We start from the raw sequence: 23,606 nt of genomic DNA on the forward strand, positions 1-23,606 counted from the left end.
GAAGTTGAGAGACCCAGGGTTTCTAAATTAAAGTATTCTAGTAATCTCCTACCCGGAGCCAGGTTGATTGTTTTCCCAAACCTCAATTGCAATCACAAGATTAGGTCATAAAAAAAAGGATTAGGTTAGAAACTACTGGATTACATTACAGTATATACCACATGAACTGACATCCTTTCATAACAGAGGAGATTTTTGTCTTGAATCCTGGGAAAACAAGAGGATAGGAGTTTACTTTAAAAGAGGACTTTGATTTGTTTCTTCCATAATGTAACCGTTACGTGGGCCTGAAGGTCGGCAAACGGGGTGCATACTTGGACTACAGAGGCTGCCAGAGAGCATTGTGGCGAGACGGTGGAGTCCGGTCTTACACTGTAGTGTTCCTCAGACTTCCCATTTTGACCGATCAACCATTTTTCTAACACTTTATTTGAAAACAACCATAGACACCATAAACAGAGCCAACGTATGATGACTTAGTGAAATGCTTGTCCTCGTTCTAGTCTTCGCAATTGGTAAACAACAAACACTTATCAAACAGCACATTTCTTAAAGCAGGGAAACAAAAACAGATGGACGTGATCTGGCTGAAGCTGTCCTCAGATATGCACGTACATTATAAACATCTATGACACGTAGGTCTATACACACACACGACAAAAGTGAAAACATGTTTTTAGAAATCTATTGAAAATTAAATACAGAAATTTCATTTACATAAGTATTCACACCCCTTTGCTATGACACTCCAAATTGAGCTCAGGTTCTCAAACTCTGTTAAGTAAAATGGGGAACAGCGATGAACAGCAATCTTCAAGTCTTTCCACAGATTTTCAATGGGATTCAAGTCTGGGCTTTGGCTGTGCCACTCAGGGGCTTTCACATTCTTATTCTGAAGCCATCCCAACATTGGTTTGGTAGTATGCTTGGGGTCATTGTCCTGAAGCAGATTCTCATCAGGGATTTGCCAGTGTATGTCTCCATTCATTGCTCCCTCTACCCTTACCAATCTCCCAGTTCCTGCCTCTGAAAAGCCTCCCCATAGCATGATGCGGCCACCACCCATGCTTCACAGTAGACATTGTGTTAGATGGGTGGTGTGCTGTGGATGACTTTCTCCAGACATAGCACTTTGCTTTCAGGCCAAGGAGTTACATTTTTGTCTCATCAGACCACAGAATCTTTTGCCTTATGCTCTCAGTCTTTCATCTGCCTTTTTGTAGAATTCAGGTGTGCTGTCATGTGCCTCTTTTTCAGGAGTGGCTTCCGTTTGGTCACTCTCCCATAAAGCCCAGATTGGTGAAGTGATGAAGAGACTGTTGTCCTTCTGGCGGGTTCTCCCATCTCAACCAAGGAACTCCTGTCAGAGTTCTGTCAGAGTGGTCATTGGGTTCTTGGTCACTTTCCTGACCAAGGTCCTTCTTGGAAACTTTCAACACTATAAATTGTTTTATACTCTTCCCCAGGTATATGCCTCATCACAATTCTTTCTCAGAACTAGAAGCACAAGCATTTAGCTACACTCGCATTAACATCTGCTAACCTTGTGTATGAGACATAACATAACATTTTATTTGATCTGATCTAAGGACAGTTCATTGGACTTCATGATATAGTTTCTGCTCTGACAAGCACTGTCAACTGTAGGACCTTATATAGACAGGTGTGTTTCTTTCTAAATGTACAAACAATTGAATTGGCCACAGGTGGACTCCAATCAAGTTGTAGTAATTTGTCAAGGATGATCAAATGAAATTGAATGCACCTGAGCTCAATTTGGAGTGTCATAGCAAAGGGATGTGAATACTTATGTAAATGAAATATTGATATATTTCATTTTTCAATAAATGAGCAAACATTTCTAAAAAAAACATTTTCACTTTGTCATTATGGGGTATTGTGTGTAGATGGGTGAAGAAAACAAACAATTGAATCCATTTTGAATTCAGGCTGTAACAATAAAATGTGGAATAAGTCAATGGATATGTTTCTGAAGGCAGTTTTGTTTGTCACTTCCAGATGGCGGGTAAGGCAACTACGTATTTAGGTCAGTGATGTTTCACACTTGCTTTAATCCAAAAAAGGCCACCAACTTCATCAACACTTGTTGGCGCTCTGAAGGAAGGGACCTGACTCACGCAAACAAACTAAACAATGTTACCATCACGTCATGTTTAACACACTTTCAACAAAATACACTTTCACGAAATTTGCTAACGGGCCTAGGCACTTAATTAACCAGAGTTGACTGGTATAGTGATTTTATATTAAGCAGATTCTACAGCTCTTTTTAAAATCAAGCAATATGTTATATGACATGATATTCCTTCATTTAAATTAGATTCCAAAGTCTTCATCGGCATCAAGTTACTGTTTACCAATAAGATCCCTGGACACTACTTTACTGAAGGGTGGAGGCCAACAATTTCAAAACATATCAGCCAGTAAACACACACAACACATCGCACACAGCATGCATGCATGCACACACACACACAACCTGTGTACAAAATGACAGCACTGGTCACGTCTTTTAACAATTAAGGAAATGGCTGTCATTATGAATGAACCATTAACATCAGGGTTGGGCTATTCTCTTTATTTACAATTAAACAGACTGGTTTGTTCTATTTACAGACTCATCTATGTGCTCCTTGGCACATTGATAACCCATTGAGATGAATGTGTGGGATAAAAAATAAACGCCCACCTACAGTAGCAAAGACTGCAAGAGAAGAACACTGAATTCCTGGAGTCATGTAGACAAGGTTGAACCAGGTCAAACAGAAAAAGAATGTGTGTGTGGTCACCCCTCTACTTCCCACAACAAACAGTCTCCCCTGCCTCCTCTCACCCCGTCACTAACTGTCATTCAATGGCAGTGATGTAAAGTACTTAAGTAAAAATTACTTTAAAGTACAACTTAAGGAATTTTTTTCAGTATCTGTACTTTACTATTTATATTTTTGACAACATTTACTTTTACTTCACTACATTCCTAAAAATAATGTACTTTTTACTCCATACATTTTCCCTGACACCCAAAAGTACTCGTTACATTTTAAATGCTTAGCAGGACAGGAAAATTGTCCAATTCACGCACTTATCAAGAGAACATCCCTGGTCATCCCTACTGTCTCTGATCTGACGGACTCACTAACCACAAATGCTTTGTTTGTTAATTATATCTGAGTGTTGGAGTGTGCCCCTAGCTATCCGTAAATAAATTTAAAAAACAAGACAATTGTGCTGTCTGGTTTGCTTAATATAAGGAATTTGCAATGATTTATACTTTTACATTTGATACTTAAGTATATTTAAAACCAAATACTTTTATACTCAAGTTATTTTTTATTAAAAAGGTATCTTTACTTTTGCTCAAGTATAACAATTGAGTACTTTTTCCATCACTGTTCAATGGTCTGATACCCATCTTAGGGCTTAAGCAAAGAATTATGTTAAATAATTCTGTAAGTATCCCTAAGCACTTCCATGGTATATCCGATCTCTCTCTCTGTCCCTCTCTTGCGCTGTCCATTCGGATTCACCAATTTCACAGTCCTAATTCTTCTCATACAGTACATATCTCCCCTAATACAGCTGTTTGAAGTTCATCTAGAAATTATGTGCACAGGGTTATACAGAGTGCACAAAACATTAGGAGCACCTTCCTTATATTGAGTTGCATCCCCTTTTTCCCTCAGAATAGACTGAATTGGTCGGGGCATGGACTCTACAAGGTGTCGAAAGTATTCCACAGGGATGTTAGCCCATGTTGACTCCAATGCTTCCCAGAGTTGTGTCAAGTTGGCTGGGTATCCTTTGGGTGGTGGACCATTCTTGATACACATGGGAAACTTGAGCATGAAAAATCCAGCAGCGTTGCAGTTCTTGGCACACTGAAACCGGTGCTTCTGGCACCTACTACCATACCCATTTCAAAGGCACTGAAATATTGTCTTGCCTATTCACCATCTGAATGGCACACATACACAATCCATGTCTCAATTGTCCTCCACTTCATCTACACTGATTGAAGTGGATTTAATAGTTGACATCAATAAGGGATCATAGCTTTCACTTGGATTCACCTGGTCAGTCTGTAATGAAGAGGAAGAGCACGTGTTCCTAATGTTTTGTACACTCAGTTTACATTCATCAGTGTGTCAGGTTTACAGCATGTCACTGTGTTAAACCTGAAATAGACCTGTGTGTGTGTGTGTATATATACAGTGAGGGAAAAAAGTATTTGATCCCCTGCTGATTTTGTACGTTTGCCCACTGACAAAGAAATTATCAGTCTATAATTGTAATGGTAGGTTTATTTGAACAGTGAGAGACAGAATAACAACAACAAAATCCAGAAAAACATGTCAAAAATGTTATAAATTGATTTGCATTTTAATGAGGGAAATAAGTATTTGACCCATCTCAATCAGAAAGATTTCTGGCTCCCAGGTGTCTTTTATACAGGTAACGAGCTGAGATTAGGAGCACACTCTTAAAGGGAGTACTTCTAATCTTAGCTTGTTACCTGTATAAAAGATACCTGTCCACAGAAGCAATCAATCAATCAGATTCCAAACTCTCCACCATGGCCAAGGCCAAAGAGCTCTCCAAGGATGTCAGGGACAAGATTATAGACCTACACAAGGCTGGAACGGGCTACTAGACCATCGCCAAGCAGCTTGGTGAGGTGACAACAGTTGGTGCGATTATTCGCAAATGGAAGAAACACAAAATAACTGTCAATCTCCCTCAGCCTGGGGCTCCATGCAAGATCTCACCTCGTGGAGTTGTAATGATCATGAGAACGGTCAGGAATCAGCCCAGAACTACACGGTAGGATCTTGTCAATGATCTCAAGACAGCTGGGACCATAGTCGCCAAGAAAATAATTGGTAACACACTACGCCGTGAAGGCCTGAAATCCTGCAGCGCCCGCAAGGTCCCCCTGATCAAGAAAGCACATATTTAATTAAATATTTAATTTGACCTTTATTTTACTAGGCAAGTCAGTTAAGAACAAATTCTTATTTTCAATGACGGCCTAGGAACAGTGGGTTAACTGCCTGTTCAGGGGCAGAATGACAGATTTGTACCTTGTCCGCTTGGGGATTCGAACTTGCAACCTTTTGGTTACTAGTCCAACGCTCTAACCACTAGGCTACCCTGCCCGTCTGAAGTTTGCCAATGAACATCTGAATGATTCAGAGGACAACTGGGTGAAAGTGTTGTGGTCAGAATGGAGAATGGAGCAAAATGGAGCTCTTTGGCATCAACTCACCTCGCCATGTTTGGAGGAGGAAGAATGCTGCCTATGACCCCAAGAACACCATCCCCACCGTCAAACATGGAGGTGGAAACATTATGCTTTGGGGGTGTTTTTCTGCTAAGGGGACAGGACAACTTCACCGCATCAAAGGGACGATGGACGGGGCCAAGTCCCGTCAAATCTTGGGTGAGAACCTCCTTCCCTCAGCCAGGGCATTGAAAATGGGTCGTGGATGGGTATTCCAGCATGAAAATGACCCAAAACACACGGCCAAGGCAACAAAGGAGTGGCTCAAGAGGAAGCACATTTTTTTGTCCTGGAGTGGCTTAGCCAGTCTCCAGACCTTAATCCCATAGAAAGTCTGTGGAGGGAGCTGAAGGTTTGAGTTTCCAAACATCAGCCTCGAAACCTTAATGACTTGGAGAAGATCTGCAAAGAGGAGTGGGACAAAATCCCTCCTGAGATGTGTGCAAACCTGGTGGCCAACTACAAGAAACGTCTGACCTCTGATTGCCAACAAGGGTTTTGCCACCAAGTACTAAGTCATGTTTTGCAGAGGGGTCAAATACTTATTTCCCTCATTAAAATGCAAATCAATTTATAACATTTTTGACATGCGTTTTTCTGGATTTTGTTGTTGTTATTCTGTCTCTCACTGTTCAAATAAACCTACCATTAAAATTAGACTGATCATTTCTTTGTCAGTGGGCAAAGGTACAAAATCAGCAGGGGATCAAATACTTTTTCCCTCACTGTATATCGGTGTGTAATGTAATGAAAGATGGCTCTCTTTAAGCAGCTGAGCCCAGTAATCCTATAAGGCACACATACATTATGGCAGGGCTGAGGAGGCTCCATATGCGGGGTCTTCATTAAGGCACTTTCACAGGCTGTCAGTGTTCATTAACACACACACGTCAACCCCTCCTCATATACACATCACCGACGCTGCTTTCCAACCCATGTGTTGTCCTACGTGCTCGCTCTTCTTTCATTTCCACTTTACTCACATTTCACACAACTCCCACCTCTGTCAACCTGACATTTCATCCCTCTCTCATCACACCTATTTTCACACTTTAGTCCTTCACTCCACAGTTCCAAAGCTTGATCATAGTGTAAGCATACTTCAGCCGCAGGCTTACGTGTTTTGGCATCACAAATGAAAACAGACCCGTACAGAATATTCTTGTTTAGTAAACAAGATAAGATTACTTTGGTCCTAAAAAAAACTATATGCTATATTGGGAGACATGCTTGGAACCATAACCATACTGTAACTTTGCTTAATCTAAAAATGAGTGTTGTCAAAAAAAGCAAGCAAAATCCAAACTAATCAATCGAGTCCTGTTATCAGAGACTAGGCCTACCGTACGTGTCCTCCATGTTGGTCTGTGGAAGATAGGAGCATCGATGCTGCATTGGCAGAGTTCTGCACTGAGGGGGAGGACGATAGAACATTCTGGAAACATTACAGACATTCTCCAGTGAGCTCATCTAAACACATACAAGACTCATTACATAATCAATTGGAGCCTGGAGAGAAGATGAGGGGGGGCATTATTTGGATTTGTAGTGGTGCAGCACCTGCTGCTGAGGAAAGGTTTGAGTCAGGAAGCGAAACGTGGCGCCAATGCATGGATGTCCTGCACCTGTGCTCAGCCACGCTATCGGCCAGTGGTGTGTGTGTGCGTGGGGGGGTAGTAACCTGATCAAATAAGATACTAGTGAAGGGGGGGGTGCATGAGAACCTACTAAAGACCCTGGTTGTTGTAGCATCAGATCAGCTCTGCTCCGTGTGTTGCCAGGTCTGTTTACTGCACACACGAGGAGTCTCTAAAGGGATACCTGCTTTCTGTTACACAAATAACCTAATTCCTTACTAAACTGAGTACAAAAATGAACACCCTATATCCGGAGCATGAACGAGACAGGTATGCATCATCACTATGTGCCCGTGGCACAATCCCCATTTAATAATAATTGTAATTACATGTGTGCAATGTGTTGCCATTCCTCTAAATATTTTAAATGCTATTCTGAGGAGCCTTGATGTTAAAATGATCATCATATAAAACTCTGGAACCAGTCAAGCTAGGTCAACATTGTTTTGGGGGGTTATTTTATTCAGCACATGCAGATTGAATTTCCAGAGAATGATTAAAAACATGATTATGGAAATGGTACCATGTGAGGAGCACAGGAAGACAAGCCCCCAATAGCATTGTCTGTTCTAGTTAAAGATTATTGTCTTAGTCAATCGTTGTTAGTTAATGGCTATTGTCCTGACAATGACGGGGACTGTTCAGCTCTAAGGAAGGTTGCAGTTTTGGATGGGGTCCTGGTCATGTATCCAGCACCAGTCATCCTGGTTAATAATCATCTGTCCAGGCATTGGCACGGAGGCTTAGAAACAATCTGTCCTGGTCTACTAATCAGGCCCTAACATGGGGCCTAACATGGGGCCTGAACCAGGAATTTTAGCATCACAGAGATAGCCATGTCAAATTCTTCCCCTTCGAGAAACCATAACAGGATGTAGATTTTAACCATCAATTCACCTTAACAAGACCTTATCTAACTATAGCGCCCTTCAGTAACCACAAGCACAACCGTTCCTTGATTTTAACTGGTGGCTTCATTCTGTAGTTTTAGTCCAAATTATCACCTTCCGTGAGAACTATAAAGTAAATGAAAAATACAGTTAAGCACACTATTACAACCTTATCTTACGAGTGACTTATTAGCTTGGTATAACTCTGAAGTGTTTACATACATAACAGTTTAACCGGCGTTATAGCGGGTTCAGATTAAACACATGAATAAAGGAAAAAAATGCCTCATTGGCTGCTTATTACAGAAGGGAGGAAATCAAACTTCACACTTATTATTCCTGGCATGAATTCACACTTCATCCTAACATACACTCTTCAACCTTTATGAACTACACCCGATGACATGAAAACTTAGCTAACGTACCGCAGGATTGCCTTCCCTCCAAAAGTGTGTTGCTACAATAAGTATCCCAGTTACAACAGTATTAGCTACGTAGTTCCGCTTGTATTATCATTTCCCCCGCACAGCGGACACGTAAACAATTCAAACAAAAGACAACGACATAACCTGTCATTCTAACTGTCAGTTACACTAACTTCTAACTCATCCAAGTCCCCATTGCTGTACACATACTTTTAACTCTCACTCCTAAGACTCAAAAACATCAATTTATTTTCATTTAGAACTAAAGTTAATCATTAAAACACCCACTAGGGAGATTAGAGTACCTATTGTGTTGATCAGGTATGTCGTAATCTCCAGCAATCAACATCAGGGCTATTCTTCTGGCACGGTACATTCTTAACAAAAGGCCAAAAGCTACAGCTAACACCTCTGTGAGTCAATATCCTCAAAAGTTAACTGGTCTTGATTTCTGCATTGCTGAAGCATACAGTACTGTACACATACTTCTAGACAAAGCCCATGAGAACAATGGAGGATTTAAGTCAATGGGCGAAAAGTCACGTTGTCACTTCCTCTTTTGTTGAAAGCACATTCCACATATGTATGGAAATGCTATCTGAATTAATAGATGGTTTAACTCCAATCTTGAAGTTGAAATGAGGGCATTAAGAAATTCTGAGCATTGGAATGTGGCCGTACAGGAATCAAGGGAATGGGGCAATGTTTTTATATTATGGTTGGTCTGAAAACATGCGCAATCTCCAGCCCCATTGACTTATATTCACAGAGAGGAGAGCCAGGCAGTGCTGGGGCCAGGCGCAGGCGGTATGGCTGGATTCCCATGTGGCCCACACTCCGCACTGTAAAACAAAGAAAAGATACAAAAACGCACAACGCTCAAATATTTAGTCTGACTCCAGCTTAAGAGCTGAAACAGCAAGTAGGATTTGATATAACTTTTTCAGCTTCTCCTGCAAATAGGGCAAGTATTTTTTCCACCACTGTTTTAAATATACTAATCTGATCCACTTGTGTGACATCGTGTTTAACAGGAAAGAGCCTATAGAACGCAACCATATTAATTCCTCTCATCTCTCACTCTGAGTTGACTATTCTATTGGCTCTTGTGCAATATCTTAAATATATCTTAAAACAGCCAGAAAACCCAGTTCACAGTCATGTTGTTGTGCCTAGACCCAAACGTCAATGACAACCTTTATTTTTCTCATCCTAAATATCGTGCACACTCTTCAACAGCATGTAAACCATTACAGAAAAGTCTTAATGGCTGTCACAGATTGGGCTGCTGCACGACACCAATAAAATCATTTTTTAAACATGATGTAATTTCAGTCCTATCTCACTGGAACTCTCCCTGGCCCTTCACTCCTGTAACCAGTCACTGCTAATTAAATTCTGTTCCCCAATGAACTGACAATACCTCAACATGATATATCCATGGTAACTGATTGTTTTACAAGATGGTGGTGGGTTCCAACGGAAGAGGTCATTGGAGTGGGGAGATTAGTTCCACATGTACACTGAACAAAAATATAAACACAACATGTAAAGTGTCGGTCCCATGTTTCATGAGCTGAAATAAAAGATCCCAGAAATGTTCCATATGCACAAAATACTTAGTTCTCTCAAATTTGTTTACATCACTGTTAGTGAGCATTTCTCCTTTGCCAAGAGAATCCATCCACCTGACAGGTGTGGCATATCAATATCCTGATTAAACAGCATGATTATTACACAGGTGCACCTTGTGCTGGGGACAATAAAAGGCCACTAAAATGTGCAGTTGTCACAACACAATGCCACAGATGTCTCAAGTTGAGGGAGCGGGCAATTGGCATGCTGACTGCAGGAATGTCCACAAGAGCTGTTGCCAAAGACGTGAATGTTAATTTCTCTACCATAAGCCGCAGCCAATGTTGTTTTAGAGAATTTGTCAGTACGTCCAACCGGCTTCACAACCGCAGACCACGTTTATGGCATTGTGTGGGCGACCGGTTTGCTGATGTCAACGTTTTGAACGGAGTGCCCCATGGTGGCAGTGAGGTTATGGTATGGGCAGGCATAAGCTACGGACAACAAACACAATTGCATTTTATTGCATTTAATTTGAATGCACAGAGACACCATGATGAAATCCTGAAACCCATCGTCGTGCCATTCATCTGCTGACATCACCTTATATTTTAGCATGAAAATGCACGGGCCCATGTCGCAAGGATCCGTACACAATTCCTGCAAGCTGAAAATGTCCCACTTCTTCCATGGCCTGCATACTCACCAGTCATGTCACTTATTGAGCACATTTGGGATGCTCTGGATCGACATGTACGACAGCGTGTTACAGTTCCCGCCAATATCCAGCAACTTTGCACAGCCATTGAAGAGGAGTGGGACAACATTCCATAGGCCACAATCACCTGCCTGATCAACTCTATGCGAAGGAGATGAGTCGTGCTGCATGAGGCAAATGGTGGTAACACCAGATACTGACTGGCTTTTGGAATATTTTTAAGGTATCTGTACTCCCAGTAATGTGAAATCCATAGTGCCTAATTAATTTATTTGAATTGACTGATTTCCTTATAGGAACTGTAACTTAGTAAAATCTTTGAAACGGTTGTGTGTTTATATTTTTGTTCAGTATAAATTACTCAAATCCAGTTGGATGGAGAGACACAGTCCTATATTGTGTAAACATAGGGGTTTAGGCTGATTGGTCTATGCTTACATCTGGCTAATATAGTCCAGTGCATTACAAGAGACAAAAGGTGGCCTAATAGCCACATTTAGCGGTATCTTCATCATAACCACCCCTCAAGAGAACTTGACAAGCTCTTCATCAGACAGTACACAGAGAAAAGCGTCAGTGCGTCTGAGTGTGTGTGTGGGTGCGTGTATGAGCACGCCTGTGCACGTCTCCCTGTTTGGTTGAGTGCTAATGCAGCCTTGCGTCACCGAGAGCAGTGTCTTCTCTCATTAGGAAGTAGTGTGGCGCCTAGAGCTGGGAGATAGGAGCTAACTCTCAGTGATTTAACATGAGGGGACGGCCATGGGACTGTTAGCGAGGTTAGTGGTTATGCTAATGCCAGGCAGTCAAAGGGTCGTTTAAGGGACCATATGAAATGTGACTGGGGAAGAGCAATCGGAGAGAGTGAAGAGAGAGACAGGAGGCAAGATAGGGACAGAGGGCAAGCCTGGAGAAAACAGTGAAGAAGGGTGGAAAAGGAAGGGAGGGAGGGAGAGACTAGAGGGAGTGCCTGCAGAGGGCATGGGTACTCCAGCAGGTTGAGGGGGTGACAATGGGCAAAAGGGTGGTTGTAAGGGTGTGGGCCGCCAGTCAAATTATCACTTGGTTGAACCCATGACCTAGATGAGATACATCTCTACCAAATATTGATGTCATTCCTTAGAAATCAACAAGCAAACAAGGCTTTCAAGCACCCAAACCTTGTGCTCGCCATGCAGCTAGCTTATTCAGAACAGCACAGGCCCTTGGCAGAATAAAAAGAACACAGAGAAAGATTGACATATGAGAACACACCCACTACAGTCTTAAATTGAGCTTTGATAAAAGCTTTTCATCAAACAGAACCTCAATTTGTCGTAGTAAAAAGTATCTAATATCCTTTTCCACAAAACACCGAATTATGGTTGGTTTTATATACAATAGCATACCTTTGAAGCTCAAGATCGGGTGTAAGAGTAGTGAGCTTAAGCCAAACATTCTCCCTAACTAGAGCTGAAAAGAATTCCTCCATATCTCAGGAAGCTATTCATTAGAGAGGGCATGGAACATTTTTCCTGTAGATAAGACTCCTCTCTATCCTAAATCAGACATGACTATAGATAGAGTAGGCCGGGGATCCATCTTCAAACGTCCAATCAGATTGACTACGATGATGGATAAATTCATGGAACCAATGGCAATGCCTTCCTTGAATTTGACATACTTCAAGGATGGTCAAAAAAGACTCATCAGGATTTCCATCTGTAAATATATTTTATGGCTGTGATTGTATGCATGGCACTTTGTCCAGCTGGCCAACATGTGTGTGTGTGTGTATTGTGTTTGTTTCATCACCTAAGTCACATCTTCAAGAGTTTTTACAGCACAGAGCTCAGCTGTTTTCAGCACTTATTGTGTGTGTGAGATTGGCAGGTGTCGTCTCATCGCCTGTAATTTAGGTGTGTAATGTGTGGCAGAGATGGAAGCTATGTCATTGCTCTATCGATCTACTCTCAGTGACGGATTCAGTGAACACATAGATACATAGACCGCTTTTCTATTGTTTATGGAAGGAAAAGCGGAGGGCCCAATGGCTTTTCAAATGACAAGGATGACAAGCTAGAATTCTGATAGTGTGTGTATGTGCGTGACCCTCATGTGCATTGCGGACTCATCTGTGTGTGACTTTCTTCCTAGAGATACATGTGTGGTGTCGGTTGCATAATTGCTCAAAAGAGTACAGACACTAGAGCTCTCTTCATATAACGGCAGACACAGTGTACAGTAAAGTCTAACCATTCACACTATAATATCCCAGGAGTGGACCACACAGCAGCTCTGTCTCACACTCTGACAACACTGAGTTCATGTGATGATACACACAAAGCTCATAAGCCATGAGCTTGAACAAGAGTCAAGACAGACAAACCAAGCCATGAGGATATATACATTGAGTAACAGCAACAATGTAATGCCGGTAAAGCCATGTGACACAAGAGGATGAAGCTGACCCCCTGGTTGAGATTATGATTGGGAGAAGACATGTTGATCCTACATCTGTGCCTGAAGGGAACATCTTCCCAGAGCCATGTGAAGAGGCCCAGACCCACTGGGCACAGACATCAGTTCAATGTATAGTTTTGATTTATATTTTGTTGAGTTGTCAACTAACGTGGAATCAACAAAAAAAAGTCACCATATCATTGGATTTAGTTAAAAAAATAAAAATATTTTGGGGGGGAAATGCACTTACATTGATTAACTATGCCACTTTGTTTACATACTCATCTCATATGTATATACTGTACTCGATACCATCTACTGTATCTTGCCTATGCTGCTCTGCACCATCAGTCATTCATATCTTTATGTACATATTCTTTATCCCCTTACACTGTGTATAAGATATTAGTTTTGGAATTGTTAGTTAGATTACTTGTTGGTTATTACTGCATTGTCGGAACTGGAAGCACAAGCATTTCGCTACACTTGCATTAACATCTGCTAACCATGTGTATGTGACAAATAAAATTTGATTTGATTTGATGGCTTTTTGCAAACCAAATCAGTTTCCCACATTTATTCAACGTCATCACAGTGATTTTTTGGGTTGAAATTATGTGGAAGCAACATTGACAACCAGTTTTTAACCAGTGGGGAGTTTCAATTAGAGACTGATGGATCACAGTAGAGCAGACTTTTCCAATATCCCACTGAACCATCTTACCTCACAGGCCTAACAGAGAGCCAGAGAACACAGGACTCCAATCCACTTTGGTTTATACCAGAGCATAGCTGGGAGCTTTAGTAAAGAGAGTGGGAGAAGGTATATCTCACCTAGACAAAAGGGGATTTGCAATCTGTGATTGCTACATCCATTTTATTTAAATACATGTATACCTGTTGATTGAAGAATATAACCTATAGATGCTTTATTACCTTAGCTCAACTGTCATACCCCAGCAGAACACAAAATATACTGAACAAAAATATAAACATGTAAAGTATTGGTCCTATGTTTAATGAGTTGAAATAAAAGATCACGGAAACCTTCTATACGCACAAAAAGCTTGTGTCTCTCCAATGGTATGCACAAATTAGTTTACATCCCTGCGAGTGAGCATTTCTCCTTTGCCAATATAATCCATCCACCGGCATATCAAGAAGCTGATTAAACAACATGATCTGTTCACAGGTGCACCTTGTGCTGGGGACAATAAAAGCCCACTCTAAAATGTGCAGTTTTGTCTCAACACAATGCCACAGATGTCTCAAGTTGAGGGAGCGGGCAGTTTGTATGCCAACTGCAGGAATGTTCACCAGAGCTGTTGCCAGAGTATTTAATGTTCATTTCTCTACCATACACCACCTCCGAAGTCATTTTAGAGAATTTGGCAGTAAGTCCAACCCGCCTCTCAATCACAGACTGTGTAACCACGCCAGCCCAGGACCTCCACATCAGGCTTCTTCACCTGCAGGATCGTCTGAGACCAGCCAACAGGACAGCTGATGAAACTGAGGAGTATTTCTGTCTGTAATGTTGGGAAAAACTCATTCTGATTGGCTGGGCCTTGACCCCAAGTGGGTGGGCTCATGGCTGCACCTCTGCCGAGTCATGTGAAATCCATAGATTAGGGCCCAATTTATTTATTTAAATTTACTGATTTTCTTACATGAACTGTAACTCAGTAAAATAGTTGAAATTGTTGCGTTTATATTTTTGTACAGTGTACAAGCTTGTTTTCTTATGTGTAAACAAACACTGTATAGCCTCAAAACACGGTTAAAACTAGAGGATAACAGGTGACTGACGTTTCGATGTCTTCCTCAGACTTCTGTACAATGAATTAAAGGGAACTAAAATAAATCACTCTGCCTTTTTTGATGAGTGCTCCAACTCATTTCTGGCTTGAATTAGTCCTTTTGGATGTTTTTCTTGGTAAACTCTTCTCATTTCCAAGTAGTGAGTCATCATAGATAATACACTGGTGTGAAAACCAAATTATTTGCTTGTCATAAACTGTATTTATGGACCACAATCAACAGTACAAATCAAATCTTATTGGTCACATACACGTGTTTAGCAGATGTTATTGCGGGTGTAGCGAAATGCTTGTGTTTCTAGCTGCAACAGCGCAGTAATATTGAACAATTTCATAACATATACCTAATACACACAAATCTAAGTAAAGGAATGGAATTAAGAATATATAAATACATGGACGAGCAATGTCAGAGCGGCCTAGACTAAGATACAGTAGAATACAGTATATACATATGAGAAATGCAAGATAAGTAAACATTAAAGTGACTTGTGTTCCATTTATGAACGTGGCCAGTGATTTCAAGTCTATGTATATAGGCAGCAGCCTCTAATGTGCTAGTGATGGCTATTTAACAGTCTGATGGCCTTGAGATAAAAGTTGTTTTTCAGTCTCTCGGTCCCAGCTTTGATGCACCTGTACTGACCTTGTCTTCTGGATGATAGAGAGGTGAACAGGCAGTGGCTCGGGTGGTTGTTGTCCTTGATTTTCTTGGCCTTCCTGTGACATCAGATGCTGTAGGTGTCCTGGAGGGCAGGTAGTTTGCCCCCATGATGCATTGGGCAGACCGCACTACTCTCTGGAGACATTTGTCTCTGCCAAGTTTTCTAAAGAAATAGTGGTCATATTCATAATATTGATGTAGTGATTCATGCATAACATGGCCTGAGAATTAAACCAAGGATATTACGAAGCCCAACTAAAACTTAATAAGTGCCATACTCTGCACTTAAAAAATATGAACTATAGAAAAGGTTGTATATCTTACGGTACTTATAGTGAATGGAGGCTTTGGCTGACCACCAAACATCTCCAACTCCTATACCTCCTCACCTAGTCCAATCTTCCACCCAGGACTCAGGGCCCAGGACTCCCATCACAGAGCAGCTGACAGATTATCATAACACACCCACGCTCACACACCCACACTCACACTCCCGCTCACACAGTGGAACCCTCGGTGGTGACCCATGCCTCGCCCTGAGAATGTGTGTATCAATGCTGAGAAGCAGGTCAAGCATTCTGAAAGTGCAGCAAAGTGAAATAATTGTCACATTGATTTACCCAGACGGTTTAGGGTTTACCACTCAGATACACCCCCACCTCTAAAGGCCCCACTCTCCGGCCCAGTACCATGTCAAAGGCCCCCAATTCAAAGGCAATGGTCCCCGATGTTCTCTGATGAGACTGAGTGTGATGGTTGAGGGTCCCTTTGGGTTTGAAATAAGAGGACCTGAAGACCATCTGAAGACAGAAAGCCTCTATTGAGTAATACATGGAATCAATGAGCACATTGAGTAGGATCACTGTATTGTGGGGATACAATATGGTCCTCTGTATATCTCCCATTATATTTAATGTAACATTTCACAAAAAGACCAATACTGTTGGTCAGTTTATTATTATTATTATTTCTTTTTTTACATATATTTAACTAAGCAAGTCAGTTAAGAACAAATTCTTACATACAATGACGGCCTACCGAAAGGCCTCCTGATGGAATTTTAAATTTAAAAAACTAAAAATAGGACAAAACACATCACGACAAGAGAACACAACACTACATAAAGAGAGACCTAAGACAACATAGCAAGGCAGCAACACATGACAACACAGCATGGTAGCAACACAACATGACAACATGTTAGCAGCACAACATGGTACAAACATTATTGGGCACTGACAACAGCACAAAGGGCAAGAAAGTAGAGACAATACATCACACAAAGCAGCCACAACTGTCAGTAAGAGTGTCCATAATTGAGTCTTTGAATGAAGAGATGGAGATAAAACTGTCCAGTTCGAGTGTTTGTTGCAGCTCGTTCCAGTTGCTAGCTGCAGCATACTGAAAAGAGGAGCGACCCAGGGATGTGTGTGCTTTGGGGACCTTTAACAGAATGTGACTGGCGAAACGGGTGTTGTATGTGGAGGATGAGGGCTGCAGTATATGATATCTCAGATAGTGGGGGAGTAAGACCTATGAGGGTTTTATAAATAAGCATCAACCAGTGGGTCGATGCTTATTGCGACGGATATATAGAGATGGCCAGTTTACAGAGGAGTATAAAGTGCAGTGATGTGTCCTATAAGGAGCATTGGTGGCAAATCTGATGGCCGAATGGTAAAGAACATCTAGTCGCTCGAGAGCACCCTTACCTACCGATCTATAAATTGCGTCTCCGTAATCTAACATGGGTAGGATGGTCATCTGAATTAGGGTTAGTTTGGCAGTTGGGGTGAAAGAGGAGTGATTATGATAGAGGAAACCAAGTCTAGATGTAACTTTAGCCTGCAGCTTTGATATGTGCTGAGAGAAGGACAGTGTACCGTCTAGCTATACTCCCAAGTACTTGTATGAGGTAGTAATCACACCTGTGGGGATAGGGGTATTCTTCTTACCAAACCACATGAACTTTGTTTTGGAGGTGTTCAGAATGAGGTTAAGGGCAGAGAAAGCTTGTTGGACACTAAGAAAGCTTTGTTGTAGAGAAAAAGCTTTGTTGTAGAGCATTAAATCCAGCTGACCTGGATTTAATTAGAAGATCTGTCTCTATGTTTTATTCACAGCCATTGGAGATACCTACATTATTACAATAATGAGTGGTAGAATCACAACAAAATTGTAATACAAATATTTGTTTGTCATTTTGATCATATTGATACATTAAGAGTGCCTATGCACATGGTGGAATCAATAAGTGTTTTTCAGGTTAACAGCTCTTCCTTTTGTGTGCATAGCAATGGGCTTTTAGAGGGGAGGACAGAGAGACTGAAAAGGGTAAAGAGGCAATTGTTCATTCCTTGCCCCTGCTCTTTTCACCTTGTGACCGAGTGGTCCAGAGAGAAGAGGGGCCACTTAGTACCAAACCCTAAGTCTACTAGAGTGTCTGCTGACCTTTTCATGTGTTTCAGGGACAAAGGCCTGAGCAGGGAGGCAAATGCTGTTAGCACACCATACTGGGGGGGAAAGGTTTGGTGGAAGGTTTTTAAATGTGAAGCTGCGAACAAAGGTGACGGTTTCAGACATAACATCCTATTAGAAATTATATGCATCGACCTATAGAAGTGGTCGTGATCCAGAAACAGCTAGATATAATGAGGGATAGGCACTGGCAGCGAAGGTCTATGTTAAAAAACAGCCATAGAGAAATCAAATGCATCTCAATTAATCTTAATTAACCTCCTCATTAAGTGGAAGTGGTATGATTCTGTTTTGGGGGGTGTGGGGCGGTACTGGGTATTGTTGATATGAAACATGGTGGGCGGGGGAATCACCCGAGGATGGTAGTGACCCACATTTCGGGAAAATATATGGGGGGGGGGGGTCGATCCCCAAAACCCCCTAGGCAGCCCACCTCATTGGTTCATTACCGGTGGTAAGCACGCTTATCCCCCTGCCAGTCTTTAGTGTCTGCAGCCAGCCCTGGTAAATACCATAGGCCAGATTTATCCACAGCCCCAGACTCGTATATCGCTCTACACTCTATCCATCTGTCTGATAGGCTAAAGTCAGTAGGGTAAACCCATGCCTCTGTTTGCCATGTCTACTCTACCCTCCTCCCTATGCCACTTACGGTTTACAGCCATGAAGCAACCAACCAATCAATAATAGGGAAGCTTTTTAGGACCTTAACACACTTTATAAGCGCATAGTCATGCCCATGGGCCATTGTGGTCATGAACTGCCTTTTTAGAGCTCTATTGAGCAGAAATGTATATAGCCACACAGATCTACAGTACACACTATGCCATACCAGACTGAGACAAAGGTCTCCTTTCTTTGTCATAACTGTTCTAGGCCTAGGGTCCTTTGCCTTTGCCATTCACCCATTTGCATTCAAACCAATATTGGCCGTTTACTCCTTTCTACCTGCAAGCATTTTAACACCATCACAAAGGTAGTCTCCTTTCACTTTGGATTGTGGCCAGGAGACATATTTCATGTGACAGTGCAACAGAGGTGAGAAATGAGGAAGGAAAATGCGTTTGAGCCAATCAGTTGTGTTGTGACAAGGTAGGGGGGAGGTATACAAAAGATATACCAAATAGGGCTAAGGCCATGTCCATATTATGGCAAGAACAGCTCAAATAAGCAAAGAGAAACGACAGTCCATCATTACTTTAAGACATGAAGGTCAGTCAATCAGGAACATTTCAAGAACTTTGAAAGTTTCTTCAAGTGCAATCGCAAACCATCAAGCGCTACGATCAAACTGGCTCTCATGAGGACCGCCACAGTAAGGAAGACCTAGAGTGACCTCTGCTGCAGAGGACAAGTTAGAGTTACCAGCCTCAGAAATTGCAACCCAAATAAATGCTTCACAGAGTTCAAGTAACAGACACATCTCAACATCAACTGTTCAGAGGAGATGTGTGTGAATCAGGCCTTCATGGTCAAATTGCTGCAAAGAAACCACTGCTAAAGGACACCAATAATAAGAAGAGACTTGCTTGGGCCAAAAAACACAAGCAATGGACTGGTGGAAATTTGTCCTTTGGTCGGGAGTCCAACTTGAAGACCTTTGGTTCCAACCGCCATGTCTTCGTGAGATACAGTGTGGGTGAACGCATGATCTCAGCATGTGTGGTTCCCACCGTGAAGCTTGGAGGAGGAGGTGTGATGGTGCTTTGCTGGTGACACCTTCAGTGATATATTTAGAATTTACAGCACACTTAACCAGCATGGCTACCACAGCATTCTGCAGCGATACGCCATCCCATCTGGTTTGGGCTTAGGGGGACTATCATTTGTTCTTCAACAGGACAATGACCCAACACACCTCCAGGGTGTTTAAGGGCTATTTTACCAAGAAGGAGAGTGGTGGAGAGCTGCATCAGATGACCTGGCCTCCACAATCCCCCGACCTCAAACAAATTGAGATGGTTTGGGATGAGTCGGACCACAGAGTGAAGGAAAAGCAGCCAACAAGTGTCAGCATATGTGGGAACTCCTTCAAGGCTGTTGGAAAAGCATTCCAGGTGAAGCTTGTTGAGAGAATGCCAAGAGTGTGCAAAGCTGTCATCAAGGCATCAAGGGTGGCTACTTTGAAGAATCTCAAATATATTTAGATTTGTTTAACACTTTTTTTTGTTACTACATGATTCCATATGTGTTATTTCATAGTTTTGATGTCTTCATTATTATTCTACAATGTAGAAAATAGTAAAACAAAGAAAAACCCTTGAATGAGTAGGTGTTCTAAAACTTTTGACCGGTAGTGTATATAATGCTCACCAGCCTCACCTGGTTTAATGTACCTCAGGCTGATAGACGCAGGCTGAAGGGCAAAGTTGTTGTATGGTTTACTACATTACCTATGCCATCCGACCTGTCTGCTCCCAATAAGCTGTCACTTACCATTATTTGGATCTATTGCGCGGCTCACGCTGTCCTCAGGCACCGGGTTCGGAATACTGCAGCTATGCACAAATCAAAGTGATGCCTCCTCAGCCCCACTGCTGTGTATCAATGAATGTATACTGCGGGAATAAAACAAAAATATGTCATTGTAAATGCATGTAGGCCAATATTTACTAAATCAATCTGACACTAAATCAACTGAGTAGCTTACAGTAGCGGTTTCTCCAAAAATGTAGCTAGGCTAGTAGTAAGTTCAGAAATATAGTAGCCCCAATAAATACATTTAGCCTTTAAGTACTACTTAATACTACCCTGACCAAGAATGCTCTCAAATGCAATCAAACACAGACTATTGGGGAAGTTAGGCCACGAGTGGCCAGAGCCTCAAAGCCTACTACTTAAAAATTGTTATATTAAATGCAAGTTAAAATAATATAAGAACAGTGGCTGGAATTAAGTCTATACAAAATACATGAAAATGCCAGTTAGTCACAATCATGACATTGAACTAAATCTACTAAATCTATCTGACATTAGATAAATTAGTGTAAATTACATGTAAAACTCTTTTCAACCTGTCCTTTCTCACTATCTACTCCAAAGAACTTGTTTCACCTATAGTCAATAACATTTACATGATTAACATATTCATACAACTAATTGTAATAATATTGATCATTTAAAATAAAGGGTTTAGAATGAGGACACTTTTAAAACACCAAAACATGTATTGGACACTAAAGAAACAAGGCACATGGTGTAGATCCCATAGCAATCTTCTCAAAATGTCTGATTACAGTTGCGTTTTAAAGGGATAGCAGTAATTGATTATCGCCCCATAGGTCCCACCTGTTACATTAGTTCGAGAAAGGCCAATCAGGTTGGAAAAAAACTATGCTTGATCTGAGTTCAAAACAGTGTCTTATCTGTAGACTAGCCTACAAGCATGTTTAAAATGCAGGACGTCATCATCACGAACCTACCTGTGCATGCATGGTCAGGGTGTTCTGTGATTCATAGACTGCATCAAAGTGCAGGTTTCGGGCGCCAGGTCAAGGATTTTAATGCTATGGCGCACCCAAGTGGGGATATTTTGCTTTGCAACCATTTCCATCCTCTCGCTCCATCTGTTCGTGCGTGCCTGTATAAGCACGTGACATAATTGGAGCAGAAAAGGAATTAACCAGAATTCTTTCAATCGATCATTTGTGGAGTGCACCGGAGCCGTCAATTAAAAAATGTCGAACAGATCGCATCAAGCCGACACCCGAAATATGCGGTATTGCTTACACTCCACCAGATAAATTCTTATAATTCTCTTTTCCCAGGCCACATAATGTCATTCATGTTGTTTAGAGTTGTAACGTCAGCTACCTGTCATTGCACGCCTGTTATAATTTCGAAACCAAGTTTTGGTGAGGTAGGTTGGCTTGCTATCTACCCAATATTCCTAGCAAGTGTTAATTACGGTCCATTTTCTTCAGTAAATGTATGTACAGTGTAATTCACAAATTTACAATTTTGAGCAAGTTTACATTTTGTTGATTTGAACTAAGCATATGAGTTTGGTCCAGACACGTCATGACTGCATGCCAAACTTGCACGCGCTAACGTTACAGTAGAGTACCACAGTACGAGTCATAATATCCATAACCTAGCGGTCAAACAAGGAAATGGTTCCAATCGTTTTTCCACCATTTATTTTCCCCATAGAGGATTTTTGAAACACTTAAATTAAGGGCTGTGTTTCGTGTAGGCTTACCCTGGTGTGACGTCTTGATAATCGTGTAAAATCTCTCTTGGACAAGGTTACTTTTTTTTCAATATACCATTTCCCTGTTTGACTGCTAGGTTTTATGGGTAGTATGACACATCCACTGTGGGGCTCTGCCAAGACATTTGTACTGGACCATTAGGGCACAGGAAAAATGGGGTTTCTGGATAAAGCACCTCCTTCTCCCAACCTCATCAAACTGCACAAAGTGTTATAAGAGAGACACATTTTCAGCGGTGGAAAGTACAAATTAGGTAGGTTTTTTTGGGTATCTGTACTGTACTATTGATATTTTTGACATCTTTTACTAAACTACATTCCTGAAGAAAAATAATGTACTTTTTACTTCATACCTTTCCCTGACACCCAAATGTACTCGTTACATTTTGACAGGAAAATGGTCAAATTCACACACTTATCAAGAAAACATCCCTGGTCATCCCTACTCCCTCTGATCTGGCGGACTCACGAAACACATGCTTCATTTGTAAATTATGTCTGAGTGTTGGCGTGTGCCCCTAGCTATCCGTCAATAAAAAATAACATTGTGCAGTCTGGTTTACTTTTGATACCTGTGTACATTTTTGAAATTCCATTTACTTTAAATACTTAAGTATATTTAAAACCAAATACCTTTACTCAAACAGTACATTTATATTTTCCAACGGGGCTATACATTTGGGTGTGTGAACCTATTGGGGCGGTAAGCAAATTGGAGTGGGTCTAGGGTGTCAGGTCGGGTGGAGGTGATATGGTTCTTGGCTAGTCTCTCAAAGCACTTCATGTTGACAGAAGTGAGTGCTACGGTGCGATAGTCGTTTAGCTCAGTTACCTTAGCTTTCTTGGGAACAGGAAAAATGGTGACTCTTGAAGCATGTGGGGACAGCAGACTGGGATAACGATTGATTGAATATGTCAGTATTCACACCAGCCAGCTGGTCTGCGCATGCTCTGAGGACGCAGCTGGGGATGCCATCTGGGCCTACAGCCTTGCGAGGGTTAACACGTTTAAATGTTTTACTCACATCGGCTGCAGTGAAGGAGAGTCCGCAGGGTTTGGTAGCGGGCTGTGTCAGAGGCACTGTATTGTCCTCAAAGCGGGCAAAGAAGTTGTTTAGTCTGTCTGGGAGCAAGACATCCTGATCCGCGACGGGGCTGGTTTTCTTTTTGTAATCCGTGATTGACTGTTGACCTAGCCACATACCTCATGTCTGAGCCGTTGAATTGTGACTCTACTTTGTCTCTATACTGATGCTGAGCTTGTTTGATTGCCTTGAGGAGGGAATAGCTACACTGTTTTTATTCGTTCATGTTTCCAGTCACCTTGCCCTGATTAAAAGCAGAGGTTTGCGCTTTCAGTTTTGCGTGAATGCTGCCATCAATCCACGGTTTCTGGTTTGGGAATGTTTTAATAGTTTCTGTGGGTATGACATCGCCGATGCACT

The 23,606-nt window shown here is 41.6% G+C and overlaps 1 long non-coding RNA gene across 1 annotated transcript; it reads right to left on the bottom strand.

Moving 5' to 3' along the window:
* Positions 1-7,759: 7,759 nt before the first annotated feature.
* On the bottom strand, positions 7,760-22,230 carry LOC135546963 (uncharacterized). The gene is made up of 3 exons (XR_010456648.1): positions 22,150-22,230; positions 20,385-20,506; positions 7,760-9,096 (listed from the first exon to the last, which is right to left on the bottom strand). It is a non-coding gene; the product is annotated as an uncharacterized LOC135546963 (long non-coding RNA).
* Positions 22,231-23,606: the final 1,376 nt, after the last annotated feature.

Source organism: Oncorhynchus masou, chromosome 10, assembly GCF_036934945.1.
Source record: "Oncorhynchus masou masou isolate Uvic2021 chromosome 10, UVic_Omas_1.1, whole genome shotgun sequence".
Classification (NCBI taxonomy): Eukaryota; Metazoa; Chordata; class Actinopteri; order Salmoniformes; family Salmonidae; genus Oncorhynchus; species Oncorhynchus masou.